Source organism: Mus caroli, unplaced genomic scaffold (genome assembly GCF_978045245.1).
Source record: "Mus caroli unplaced genomic scaffold, Mus_caroli_1 scaffold_8, whole genome shotgun sequence".
Lineage (NCBI taxonomy): Eukaryota > Metazoa > Chordata > Mammalia > Rodentia > Muridae > Mus > Mus caroli.
Genome location: NW_028227263.1, coordinates 99,316,372 through 99,330,485, shown reverse-complemented (window position 1 = coordinate 99,330,485; position 14,114 = coordinate 99,316,372). Strand labels below are relative to the sequence as shown.

Genomic DNA, 14,114 nt, shown 5'->3' with positions numbered 1-14,114 from the left:
ATGTTTGGGAAGTTTTCTTCTATAATTTTGTTGAAGATATTTGCTGGCTCTTTAAGTTGAAAATCTTCATTCTCATCAACTCCTATTATCCGTAGGTTTAGTTTTCTCATTATGTCCTGTATTTCCTGCATGTTTTGAGTTAGAATCCTTTTGCGTTTTGTATTTTCTTTGATTGTTGTGTCGATGTTCTCTATGGAATCTTCTGCACCTGAGATTCTCTCTTCCATCTCTTGTATTCTGTTGCTGATGCTCACATCTATGGTTCCAGATTTTTTTCCTAGGGTTTCTATCTCCAGCGTTGCCTCACTTTGGATTTTCTTTATCGTGTCTACTTCCCTTTTTAGGTCTAGTATGGTTTTGTCCATTTCCATCACCTGTTTGGATGTGTTTTCCTGATTTTCTTTAAGAACTTCTACCTGTTTGGTTGTGTTTTCCTGTTTTTCGTTAAGGACTTGTAACTCTTTAGCAGTGTTCTCCTGTATTTCTTTAAGTGAGTTATTAAAGTTCTTCTTGATGTCCTCTACCATCATCATGAGATATGCTTTTAAATCTGGGTCTAGCTTTTTGGTTGTGTTTGAGTGCCCAGGACTAGGTGGGGTGGGAGTGCTGCGTTCTGATGATGGTGAGTGGTCTTGATTTCTGTTAGTAGGATTCTTAAGTTTGCCTTTCGCCATCTGGTATTCTCTGGAGCTAGTTGTTATAGTTGTCTCTGTTTAGAGCTTGTTCCTCAGGTCATTCTGTTAGCCTCTATCAGCAGACCTGGGAGACTAGATCTCTCCTCTGAGTTTCAGTGGTCAGAGCACTCTCTGCAGGCAAGCTCTCCTCTTACAGGAAAGGTGCACAGATATATGGCCTTAGGACCTCCCTCCTGTCCGAAAATGAAGGCCCAAAACAGGACCTGTCCCGATGCTGAGTTGCTTTGGCCTGTACCAGAAGTGGTTAGCTTCTGTATTTTACACTCTCACCTGTGCAGAATACTCTCGGAATTGTCCTGGAACCAAAATGTCTGTAGCTGATGCCCAGGCCAAGAGCTCTCGGGCTGGACAGACTCCTTTCCTCTGACTGGGACGTGGCCAGCTGTCTGGGGCCCGAAAAGGGGGCTGCCTTAGAAGCTCTGTGGCTCCCGCCTGTCCCAGAAGCTTTTAGCTTCTGTATTCCGTACTCTCACCTGTGCAGAATACACTCGGCGGGGTCCCGACACCAAGATGTCTGCTGCTGATGCTCAGGCAAAGCGCTCCTGTGCTGGACGGACCCCTTTCCTCTGGCCAGGAAAGTGGTGGGATGTCTGGGGCCTGTGCAGAATACACTGGTCGGGATCCCAGAACCTGAATCTGTTTTCATTATTTGTATTTGTATGGTTTCAGGGTTGACCACTCTTCAATGGACAGCCAATATGGAGCAGTCCCTGGGAGACACTAATTCTCTTGCTACGAGTAATCAGTAGTTCCCCGTGGTTCTGTTTGAAAATTATCCTTCCACACTAACATGTCCATTACTTTTGCCATTGTCCCCTTGTTTCTGCAGCTGTCTCAGGAGAGACATTTTCACAGCAGACTTCCTAGTATTCTAGCACTTAAAATTTTTATGCCCTCTTCCATGATGTTCCATGGGTCATAAATGCAGGAGCTATGATTTAGATGTATTCATTAGGACTGGGCTCCCAATGATCTGTAAATCTCTGCATTCATTGCTTCCAGTTGTGGTTTTCTGAGACAGTGTCCATTTGCTATAACGATGGGGTTCTTTGATGAGGGGTGGTAGCTACATTAATCTCTGGGTATAAGGAGGGATAGACTTTACAATGTAGCAAGTAGTTAGTTGGTCTAGCAAAGTGTGGGAAGTAGATTCTTTTACAGAAATGTATACACAATTTGCTTGAATTAAGCTGAAAAAATGAAAGTAAATGCAATTAATAATAAAACTTCACTAGAAACAACTCCAAGAGGTGTAACTGTGTGAAGTGAATGTAAGAATTTGATCACAAAAAAAGAATGGGTTTGGAAAAGCCCCATTTTTGACAGGTTTAGCAATTTATGAGGCACTTCTGCAATTATAAATGGACAAGTTTCTTTACAGATACATTAAACAAGTTCAAATATCAATAAACAAGGATAAAGTGGTAATAAATGCTTATAATTGAGTGTTGTAAAAATAATTATACCTTTTAAGTTAAACCAACAAGAAATCACCATAAAGCTCTTAGAATGTTGACAGCTTATCAAGTAAGAATGAAGTAGACATATATACCAGCTTCAACTATAATAAAAACTTTATGAATTTATGCTATGAAAGCATAAGAAATAATTCAATGAAATTAGGGACCCAAAAAAGGAGATACCATACAAAAATAAAGAAATATGAAAACATACACAATTAATGTTCTGGTGTAAGTCATGAAGAAGTAACAAAACCCATATCTTAGCATTTCAAAAAGAAGAAACCCATGAAACAAAAGGATAATTCATGAGTCAAAAAGTAATCAATTTGAAGGGGCAGAAATGACTGAATAAATAATAAACATAAAATGAAACGAACAGTAGGTACTTGTAACCCTGTGCTTCAAAAGTCAGCAACAGGAATGTTCTAAAACTCAGGATTGAGAGACTGATACTGCCCTCTGGAAGGAGGGACCCCGAGAGAACAGTTTCCTTTTGCAGTTATAAGGTGGGATGCTGGCAGAACAGAAGCATCTTCAAGTAGGCTCCCAGCATCTGTCTTCCTATTTCCTTATTATCTATAGCAAGATGGGAGACAGGATGGGGATGATCCCAGGTTAATTGGTTGGGGTAGTCAAAGGAGGGTAGAAGACACCACAGACACAGACACAGACACATACATACAGACACACTGACTCACACACATGCATACATGTACCCCAAACAGACACACAGACTCACACACATGCATATATGCACCCATGGATAGTGGTTTCAAGTGTCCTGAAGGCTCTGTTTGACAAAGTTCTAATGCTTGGATAACCTTGGACTGACCCTTCACTGTCCTTGTTGGAAATTTTCTATACACCTTTTGCTTGTACTTATGTTCTACACTTTTAAAGGTCTCTCTCTGAAAGCTAGAGCTGGGATAACAAAAAGCTGCTGCAAACAAGAGTGAAATTAATGGAAGTTCCTCAGGAAGAACAGTTATACAGAAAAATGAGTCTTTCGTAGAACTTATTACTTAGATCATTAGTGAATCTTTTTATTAAACGTGAGACAGAGGATTGGAGAAAAATTCTTAAAGTAGAAAAACTTAGGGAAATTCTAGAGCTGACAAACTCTACTTGAATCACTAGGCTTCTATGTTCAGCTTCAGAAATAAGGGACTAGTATGAATAGGAAGAGATTGTGATCATACAGTTAATGACAAGCCTTGCTATCTTGCTGCTGGCAAAGGCAAGTAGTTTTAGAAATTCTGATGTTCTATTCTTTACAGAATTTTAATGAAGATAGGAATTGTATTCAAACACTGGTTCATGACAGAGACACAGAGGAAAATGTTTTGGCTTAGTGAGCTGTCTGCATTCCTGGATAGATTGTCAGACCAGAACTTTTCTGATATTATAGGAAAACAAAGAACAAACCTGCTGCCTTTGCTTAAGCAAGGGCTGCACAATATTTTAAGAATCAAAGAAAAAGGATGGTGGTCTTATGCCAAATATAAAAGAAATATAGAGGAAGAAAGGAAGAATTAAACAGGGTTAAAGAGACTGAACTTTTGCAGAAATCCAAGCTTGATATAACAGGCAGTAGGAAATAACTTTGGATCTATTAATTTGGTGTCAAAATAAAACAGAATAAAATTCAAATACAATCATCCTGACTACTATTTCTGTAACCACAAGGCTTTAGGACACCAGTCTCAAGGAAGAATATAAAGAGTTAAAAGGAAATTGATTTCATCATATTGTTAACTTAGTTAGGAAGAGTTTAGAGGCAAATATATTTTAAAAAGCTGTGTAATTCATGAATAAATTAAACCAGTATACAATGTTAAAAAGCATCAGATAGCATGGTTTGTAGATAGACCACTCACATGGATATCATTTACCCCTAAGGAGGACATTTTCTGGACAGATATTAACCACACACCTAGGCTGGAAGAAAATGTCACAGGAACTTATGGCAATTGAGCAACATTTAAATTTTTATCTATTCTCCAGAATGCTTTTGGAAGGGAATGCGTGGAAATGTACAGACAGAGCATAGCTTGGCCAAGCTCAAGGAACAGCAGGGATGGAATATCCTTGGGAGGAGGGTTGAGAGGAGGGATGTGAGGAAAGGATGCTGCCTTTTTGGCTTGGTGAGTAAAGGCCTGAGTGCTCTGTCTGATTTGACTTTATTTTGGAGTTGACTTCAGCTGTTTTGGCAAATCTATGCCAATTCCTGTCTGTTCAGATCCATTCTGGACATTATAACCTGGGATCCTTGTTGTAGCTAAGACCAAGTGTCTGGCACAGGACCAGGATATTAAAGGTGTGTGTGTGTGTGTGTGTGTGTGTGTGTGTGTGTGTGTGTGTGTGTGTTGATATCCATTCTCTGAAGAATATTAAGGTTTATTATTTTTATTGTTATTAACAAAATGTCACAGTGAGTCCTCCCTCCTTCCTTTCTATTGTGTCTTGACTGATTTTCTTCCCACGCTTGCCACAGAAAAGTTAATATGGTGATAAAAATAGTAGAGTCATCAATTCAGATTCTAAGCATCACAGAAAATTGTCCCCAGTTTACCCATCTCAATTGTGTGGTTGTAACTATAGTTTTTAACAAGATACTCTCTCTTTTGACATATCTGTTTTTTATCCTGGATGGATTCAGAGTCAGTTCTATCAGTATGACATATTTCTGTAAGGAGATATCTTCTATACTGCTGGGAGCCCCTGATACTAGGGTCAAAAATCACATCCATTTTAATGGCCAAAGCAGTCATGATAATATTGATGTCTGACATGCATCATCTCCACTTACAGAAAGAACATGTCACAGCAGTCTTTCTAGGCAGGCAGCTTCAGTCAGGTACAAAGAGTATGTGCTAATTTTGAGTATAGTTTTTTAGAGAAATCAAATTTCCAGGTCTTTCTTCATCAATATGTTTTTTATATTTATGCCATGATTATAGTAATGTCAAATCTCACAACCTTTATTCAGAAAACCGGAATCCCACATTTCTTAAGAAATAAGATCAGACCAGTGACATTTTGTAACTCCATGAACTGCCTTTTTTTCCATGGAAGAAGGGAGATCTAAGGTGGTTATCTTAAGGTGATTGAATCACTGAAAATATAGTCTTCATGACTTAGAACTCACAGCATCCACATCCTCAGTTACTTCAAGGTTTCTGACTGTGGAGGTCAGTGGGCTGGAGACATGGGATCCTTCTGCTGCAGAACAGGGCACTGAGAGTGTGTGGTGTAGTATAGTGTCTGGGCCTACTCCTGTCTTTGTAAATTGTGTATCAGTCTTATTCTAAATTAGCATGGTGAGTGTTGTAATTGGACAGGTGTAAAATATTTTTGTTGAAGCTGTTATCTCATGAGAATGTTTCACAGGAAACCATGGGTCTCATTTGTCTTTTTTTTTTTCTTTTAAAATAATTATTTAGAGGAAAATGTTTTATTGGATATTTTCTTTGTTTACATTTCAAATATTTTCCCCTTTCCAGGTCTTCCCTTTGGAAGCTCCCTATACCATTCCTGCTCACCCTGCCTCTATGAGGGTGTTCCCCCATCTAACCATCCACACCTATCTTCCCGCCTTGGCATTTCCCTACACTGGGGCATCAAAGAACTTCAGGCCCAAGGGCCACTCCACCCACTGATGTCCAACAAGGCCATCCTCTGCCACATATGTGACCAGAGCCATGGGTCCCTCCATGTGTACTCTTTGGTTGGTGATTGAGTTCGCAGGAACTCTGGGGTATTGACACTTTTGCTACCCGCATGGGGCTACAAACTTGTCAGAGACCATCCCGTGAGAAGATGATCCCCTCTCAAATCTCTTTAACAAATCAAATGGCCTTGTGCTAAGAGCTGGTTGCCACCCCCCTTCCTCCTTATTCCCTTCCTAACACCTAAGGCTGTAAAGTTGAATAATAGTCCCCTCTTCCTTATCTCTTCCTGAGTTCCCATGACATCCAAGGACATGAGTTACGCCTGAGCCCAGCCTGACACCCAAGGCTGTCAAGGAGGATCTATGTTCCAGAGATAAGATGCAGAGTGCCCGCAAGTTTGGCACCTGACCTCAGCCCCCATGTCAGCAGATGCCCACTTCTTTGTTCTTTGTATAATTCTCCCTCGACCCCTCCCATATTCCCTGTGATGTATGCTTTAAAAGGAAGGCACCTCAGCATAATAAAGGAGACCTTGATAGGTACAATTCTACTTGGTCTCCGCCTCTCTTTCTTTTCCTCCCATTTCCTTCCAGGTTTGCGGTCCCCCTCGCACCCACGAATAACTGAATCCCGCGGGATGGGATAAGTGGCGCCCAACGTGGGGCGAGGTCCGGATCGTAATTCCTAATCGGTGGAGGTTCCAGAGAAGTTCGTCGCGACCCCAACAATTCAGAAGCAGTGAAGGACCCTTTCCGCTGCTCACGGAAGAGCGAGAAGTCCTTGGTGAGTGAGTCATCTCCACTTCAGGTAATGGGAAACAAGCTATCTAAAGAGGCAGCCTTCATCAAAGGCTTAAAGGTAGCTCTCAGAGAAAGAGGAGTACGAGTAAAAAAGAAAAATTAGATTAGACTTTTTATTTTCATAAACCAGGTATGTCCATGGTTTATTATAGATGAAGCAGAGATACATTGTAAAAAATGGTGAAAGGTAGGTAGAGACTTAAATGATAAACTAGCTAATGAGGGTCCCGATGCGGTCCCTACAACTGTCTTTTCTTATTGAAGAGTAACTATCAAAGCAACCACTGTGCCTCCTCTCCCTTCTCTGGATGTATTCCCAGAAGAAGGAGATAAGGAAGTAGACTCTAAACATGAGAGAGAGAAAATAAGTTTTAGAAAAGCAGTTATCCCCTGTTTGAGACCTTTTAGCAAAAAAGAGAAAAAAATGAAAATAAGCTATTTCAGAGCTCTCCTGGAAACAGAAGGAAAACGGGAGACGTCCTGCTTCCTCTCTATCTCCTATGGAGATATTCTTAGCTCTGATTAAGATATCTGTGTCCCTTTGAGACACCAAGTTCTATTCCCTGTCTGTCTATTGTCTGTTTTTGGTGCACCAAATTGTCCATATATTTGTCAATTCATGTTTGTTTTTGTTTTGTTGTTTGAATGATTGTTGTTCTGTGTTTCATGTTAAAAAATATAAATGGTTAAAACTTTATCTGCTGGCTGTACATCCTTTAATTTAGTTTAACTTGTTTAAAAAGCAGTCTCAATTTGCATAGCACAAACTGATAAGTTAGCTGCACTGTGGCTAAGAGCCAAGTACAGCTAAAAAAGCCTGCTAAGGGCCAATTACAAGCTCTTAAAGGGGCAGGCAGCCTTTTGCTTGTAACAGAAAGTTAGCTTAAAATTGAGAACTCAGGGTTGAAGTCATTCTAAACAGTACTAACCCCCCCCAAAAAAAAAACCAGGTCTTCAAAGATACTTCAAAATAGGGATAATCTTTGGGCCAGGACTCTGACAGAGTGTTCAGATTGAGAAAATGTTTGCGTTTAGGTTGATGCTGAGCTCAGAGGAGAGCAGCCTCAGCGCGGCTTGTGTGGCACTTTTTAGAGCCTTGTTACAGACCTAGCCAGATGTTGTTCTAAATAAAGTTTAAATTCAACGTTTATAAAAGGTCAATCAAGCTGTGGAATTTATCAAGACATTACGATTTGACTTGCCTACTTTATATAAAGTTATAGTGTAGAGTTTGCTTATATATATAAGTGTCTTTTCCTTGTTCCAAACAGCCATTAATTTAGTTATTGCAGAATATTGATGTTTGATCTATTACATACCATCATATTAAGTAAAATTAATAGTCATTATCTTAAAATAAGTTAAACAATGTTTTTATGCATGCTCGTATATCTTCTATAAATTCATGCATGCATGCATCCCATTTACTGTGTTTAAAAAATAGCCTTTATATGAGAGAAAAGTATATGTGAATTAAATCACATGCTTATCCTATTTCAACACAGATAATTAAATTGTGTGCTAAAGATGGTGTTTAAAAATGTTGAACAATCAAACTTTAAGTTGTATATTAATAGTCAATATTATATCTCAGAGCTTGCATTTGCTTATGTGACTTATAAGAAAAAATACTGTTCCTTTAAGAAGACTGTTTTTAGACAGTTAAGAAATTGTCTTGGGTTGCCTAGAAAAGCCCCCCAAGATTTGCTTTTATGTTGTAGAGGTTTACATAAAGCTTTAACTGTTAAAGATTACAGATAGCTCCTAAAAAAAATACAAACTCAAGATCCTTATAATTATTTGGGTTTTAGACTTACTGATCAAGCTGCTTTTCTCTAGAAGATAGTTATTCTCAAAGCAAACTTAAAGACTTTCTCTTATTTCTGATTATTAAATAAATAAATTATACACATGTGACTATAATAACTTTTCAAGAATTCTAGTTACAATCTCTCTTCAAGAGAAACAATTAAAAGTTTAATTAGTCACTGTCCATGTTATATTAAAACCAAATATTCCACAAACTGTTACCTTAGGTCCACCTGGGACTTCTATATTCCAGCCCACTTTACCTGCTGGATCTCCCTCCTCCGCAGAATTAATTTTATCCTTAGTTAATGCATCGATTACTACTATACATGCAGCCAATGCTACTCAGTATGAAGAATGTTGAGTGTGCTTTTCTCCTCAACCTCCCTTTTACGAAGGAGTGGCAACATTCGGATCAGTTGTTGCAATTAATGATTCCAGTAAGCTTGGATGGCACCCCGAGAGCCATGATGGACTCACTTTAAGTCAGGTGTCTGGCATAGGCTTATGCCTTTTAGGGCCTTCCATGCTTCCTCCTCAGGCCTTATTAGAGGTTTGCAATCAGACTATTATAGTAGAGGCCACCTCTAGATATCTAGGAGCACCTAATGGTACTTATTTAGCATGTTCTACTGGACTTACTACCTCTATAGTCACTCAGACATTTTTAGAAGACAGAGATTATTGTGTTGTAGTTCAGCTTCTCCCGAAGCTGACAGTACACCATGCAGAAGACCTCCTCCAGCTCTGAAAGAGTGACACAGATCTATTCCGTGATAAGAGAGAGCCTATTTCTGCAGTAACCTTAGCAGTAATCCTAGGCTTAGGAGCTGCAGGCACAGGAACAGGTATTGCATCTTTGGTCACTTCCCAACAACAGTATACTCAGCTCCACCTTGCTGTGGACAGAGATATTCAAGAGTTACAGAGAGGCTTAAAAAATCTAAAAGACTCCTTGGTCTCTCTGTCTGAAGTAGTATTACAAAACAGGCGAGGTCTTGATTTAGTGTTCCTTAAAGAAGGAGGGTTGTGTGCAGCCCTCAAAGAAAAATGTTGTTTTTACTCTGACAAGACCGGCTTAGTTCAAGATAGTATAGATAAAGTTAGAGCTAGTTTGGAAGAGAGAAAACGCAGCAGAGAGAAACAAGAATATTGGTATAAAAATTGGTTTTCTACTTCTCCCTGGGTAACTACCTTGCTTCCCACACTTTTGGGACCTTTCTTGGGTATTCTGCTGCTTTTGTCTTTTGGCCCCTGGGTCTTTAAAAAATTAACCAGTTTTGTTAAGTCACAGATTAAAGCTGCTCTAAGTAAGCCGGTTGGTTGCAGTCCACTACCATCATCTGGATATCCAGGACTCAGACGAAGAAGATCCTCCTCCCACCGAGACAAAAACTGCGACTCAAGTCTCCAATTTTCCACCCTTGCTGCTAATGCAGAGTCCCCTTGGTTCCTTAGGCTTTGGAGACAATTGGGATGAAGAAGGGTGACCTCCAGCTCCTATTATAGCTTAAGAGCCACAAATTGTGGCGTTACAATTGACATAATTCTTGTAGAGGCCTTACTGAGTCTGAGGTTGATAATTCTCCTATGAGAACTGCACAAAATTCAGAATTGTGCATGCTGGTTCGTTAAAAATGCGAATCTGGTATGGGCCCAGCATGGGTGCAAACTAAGTATTGCAGGGGAAGGTCCATATAGACCATTTCTGAGTTCCCTGAGAGACAAACCCGGTTTGGAAAGAGGTTGGTATCTGATTTCAGTTACAATTAATAATTTTTCTAAGGCTCTGCCTCACCTCCCCAAAAGATACCAAGAGCCACAAGTGTGGGTCTGTGACAGCACCCACGGGAGGAATCGGGTCAATGTCCCCCCAGCCATGGTAATGCCCGCTCATCTGAAGATGAAGAGATTATTTGATCACCTCAGTTAAGTGTGGCCTTATTAAATTTAATTCAAAAGGGGGAGATGTCAGAGACCATCCCGTGAGAAGATGATCCCCTCTCAAATCTCTTTAACAAATCAAATGGCCTTGTGCTAAGAGCTGGTTGCCACCCCCCTTCCTCCTTATTCCCTTCCTAACACCTAAGGCTGTAAAGTTGAATAATAGTCCCCTCTTCCTTATCTCTTCCTGAGTTCCCATGACATCCAAGGACATGAGTTACGCCTGAGCCCAGCCTGACACCCAAGGCTGTCAAGGAGGATCTATGTTCCAGAGATAAGATGCAGAGTGCCCGCAAGTTTGGCACCTGACCTCAGCCCCCATGTCAGCAGATGCCCACTTCTTTGTTCTTTGTATAATTCTCCCTCGACCCCTCCCATATTCCCTGTGATGTATGCTTTAAAAGGAAGGCACCTCAGCATAATAAAGGAGACCTTGATAGGTACAATTCTACTTGGTCTCCGCCTCTCTTTCTTTTCCTCCCATTTCCTTCCAGGTTTGCGGTCCCCCTCGCACCCACGAATAACTGAATCCCGCGGGATGGGATACAAACTCACTCAGATTCTTCAGTGTTTCCCTCAACTCCTCCATCCAGGACCCAGAACTCAGTCCAGTGATTACCTTTGAGCATCCATAGCTGTATTTGTCAGACTCTGGCAGAGCCTCGCAGGAATCAGTCATATAAGACTTCTGTAAGCAAGCACTTATTGGTATCCACAATATTGTCAGGTTTGGTGAGTGTATATGGGATGTATCCCAAGGTAGGGTAGACTCTGGATGGCCTTTCCTTCAGTCTCTGCTCCATACTTTATCTCCATATTTCCTCTTGTGAGCATTTTGTTCCTCCTTTTAAAGAGCACTGAAGCATCCACACTTTGGTCGTCCTTTTTCTTGGACTTCACAGGATCTGTGAATTGAATGTTGGGTATTATAAACTTATGGACTAATATCCACTTATCAGTGAGTGTGTACTGTGTGCTTTCTTTTGTGACTGAGTTACCTCACTCAGGATGATATTTTCAGGTTCTATTCATTTACCTGGGAATTTCATGAAGTCATTGTTTTTAATGGCTGAAAGGTATTCCATTGTGTAAAACTACCACATTTTATTTTATTTATTTAATTTTTACTAGATATTTTCTTTATTTACATTTCAAATGTTATCCCGAAAGTTCCCGATACTCTCCCACCACCCTGCTTGCGTACCCACCTACGCCCACTTCTTGGCCCTGACGTTCCCCTGTACTGGGGCATATAAAGTTTTCAATACCGGCCCAAATCCAAGCGAGACAAGAAAGTTTCCTTAACAAAAACTGCCAAGAAAGGCTTGGAACTGAAGCAGAACCTGATAGAAGAGCTTCGGAAATGTGTGGACACCTACAAGTACCTTTTCATCTTCTCTGTGGCCAACATGAGGAACAGCAAGCTGAAGGACATCCGGAACGCCTGGAAGCACAGCCGGATGTTCTTTGGCAAAACAAGGTGATCATGGTGGCCTTGGGTCGAAGCCCATCTGATGAATACAAAGACAACCTACATCAGGTCAGCAAGAAGTTGAGAGGTGAAGTTGGGCTGCTTTTTACCAACCGCACGAAGGAGGAGGTGAATGAGTGGTTCACAAAGTATACAGAAATGGATTTTGCTCGAGCGGGGAACAAAGCAACTCTAACTGTAAGCCTGGATCCAGGGCCCCTGAAGCAATTCCCTCACTCCATGGAGCCACAGATGAGGCAGCTGGGGCTGCCCACTGCCCTCAAGAAAGGTGTGGTGACCCTGCGGCCTGACTATGAAGTATGCAAAGAGGGTGAAGTGCTGACCCCAGAGCAGGCCCGTATCCTGAAGCTGTTTGGGTATGAGATGGCTGAATTCAAAGTGATCAAATATATGTGGGATGCCCAGTCGGGACGATTCCAGCAGATGGACGATGACCTGCCTGAGAGCGCGCCTGAGTCTGAGGGAGAGTCTAGAGCCAGGACTAAGGCCTTCCAGCGAGTTCTTCATCTCTGCTGGGCACCCCACCCCACCCCCGGACAGCTGTCACCACTCTAGAGGGAACAGCTATTTATTTTGCTATGGACAAAGACAAGGGAGAGTGCTAGGGAATGACTTTGTTTCTATAAAGAATAAAATTGTGTCCTCGGGTGTTCCCGGGAGACAGAAAAAAAAAAGTTTTCAATACCAAGGGGCCTCTCTTCCCAGTGATGGCTGGATAGGCCTGATATAGCTGTCTCATATGAGGCTATGCCAGTGCCTGGCAAATACAGAAGTGGATGGTCACAGTCATCTATAGGATGGAACAAGGGCCCCCAATGGAGAAGCTAGAGAATGTACCCAAGGAGCTGAAGGGGTCTGCAACCCTATAGGTGGAACAACAATATAGACTAACCAGTACTCCCAGAGCTTCTGTATCCATTCCTTTGTTGAGGGACATCTGGGATCTTCCAGCTCCTGGTTTTGTTGATTCTTTATATAGTTCTTTTTGTTTCTACTTGGTTGATTTCAAATCTCAGTTTGATTATTTCATGCCATCTACTCCTCTTAGGTGTATTTGCTTCTTTTTGTTCTAGAGCTTTCAGGTGTGCAGTCAAGCTGCTAGTGTATGCTCTCTCCAGTTTCTTTTTGCAGGCACTCTGAGCTATGGGTTTTTCTCTTAGCACTGCTTTCATTGTGCCCTCTAAGTTTTGGTATGTTGTGCCTTCATGTTCACTAAACTATAAAAAGTCTTTAATTTCTCCCTTTATCAAGTTATCCTTGAGTAGGGCATTGTTCAGCTTCCATGTGTATGTAGTCTTTCTGTTATTTTTATTATTGAAGAAAAGATTTAGTCTGTGGTGATCTGATAGGATGCATGGGATTATTTCAATATTTTTTTATCTGTTTAGGCCTGGTTTGTGACCAATCATATTCTCAGTTTTGAAGAAGGTATTATGAGGTTCTGAGATGAGGGCATATTCTTTTGTTTTAGAATGAAATGTTCTATAGATATCTTTTCAATCTATTTGGTCCATAACTTCTGTTAAATTCACTGTGTCTCTGTTTAGTTTGGGTTTCCATGATCTGTCTATTGCTGAGAATGTCATCTTGTAGTCTCCCACTATCATTGTGAGAGGTGTAATGTGTGCTTTGAGCTTTAGTATTTTCTTTTATGAATGTGGGTGCCCTTGCATTTGGAGCATAGATGTTCAAAATTGAGAGTTCTTCTTTGTAAAATTTTCCTTTTATGAGTATGAAGTGTTCTTCCTTATCCTTTTTGATAAGTTTCGGTTGAATGATGACTTTATTCGATATTAGAATGGTTACTCCAGCTTGTTTCTTTGGACAGTTTTCTTGGAATACTCTTTTCCATCCCTTTACTCTAAGGTAGCATCTGTCTTTGATGCTGAGGTGCATTTCCTGTGTGCACAAAATGCTGGGTCCAGTTTACTTTCCATTCTGTTTTTCAATGTCTTTCTATTTGAAATTTGAGCCCCCAGTTGATGTTAAGAGATATGAAGGAATAGTGATTGTTGCTTCTTGTTTTTTTTTTTTCTTTTATTTTCATTTTTGTGTGGCTATCTTCTTTAGGGGTTGTTATAAGAAGATTCTGTTCTTGCTTTTTCTAGGGTGTAGTTTCCCTCCTTGTGTTGGCCTTTTCCATCTATTATATTTTGTAGGGCTGGATTTGTCGAAAGACATTGTGAAAAATTGGATTTGTCATGGAATATCTTGGTTTTTTCATCTATAGTAATTAAGAA

The 14,114-nt window shown here is 40.6% G+C and overlaps 1 pseudogene; it reads left to right on the top strand.

Annotated features, from left to right (window-relative positions):
- The first annotated feature begins 11,658 nt into the window (after positions 1–11,658).
- On the top strand, positions 11,659–12,429 carry LOC110297516 (mRNA turnover protein 4 homolog pseudogene; annotated as a pseudogene).
- Positions 12,430–14,114: the final 1,685 nt, after the last annotated feature.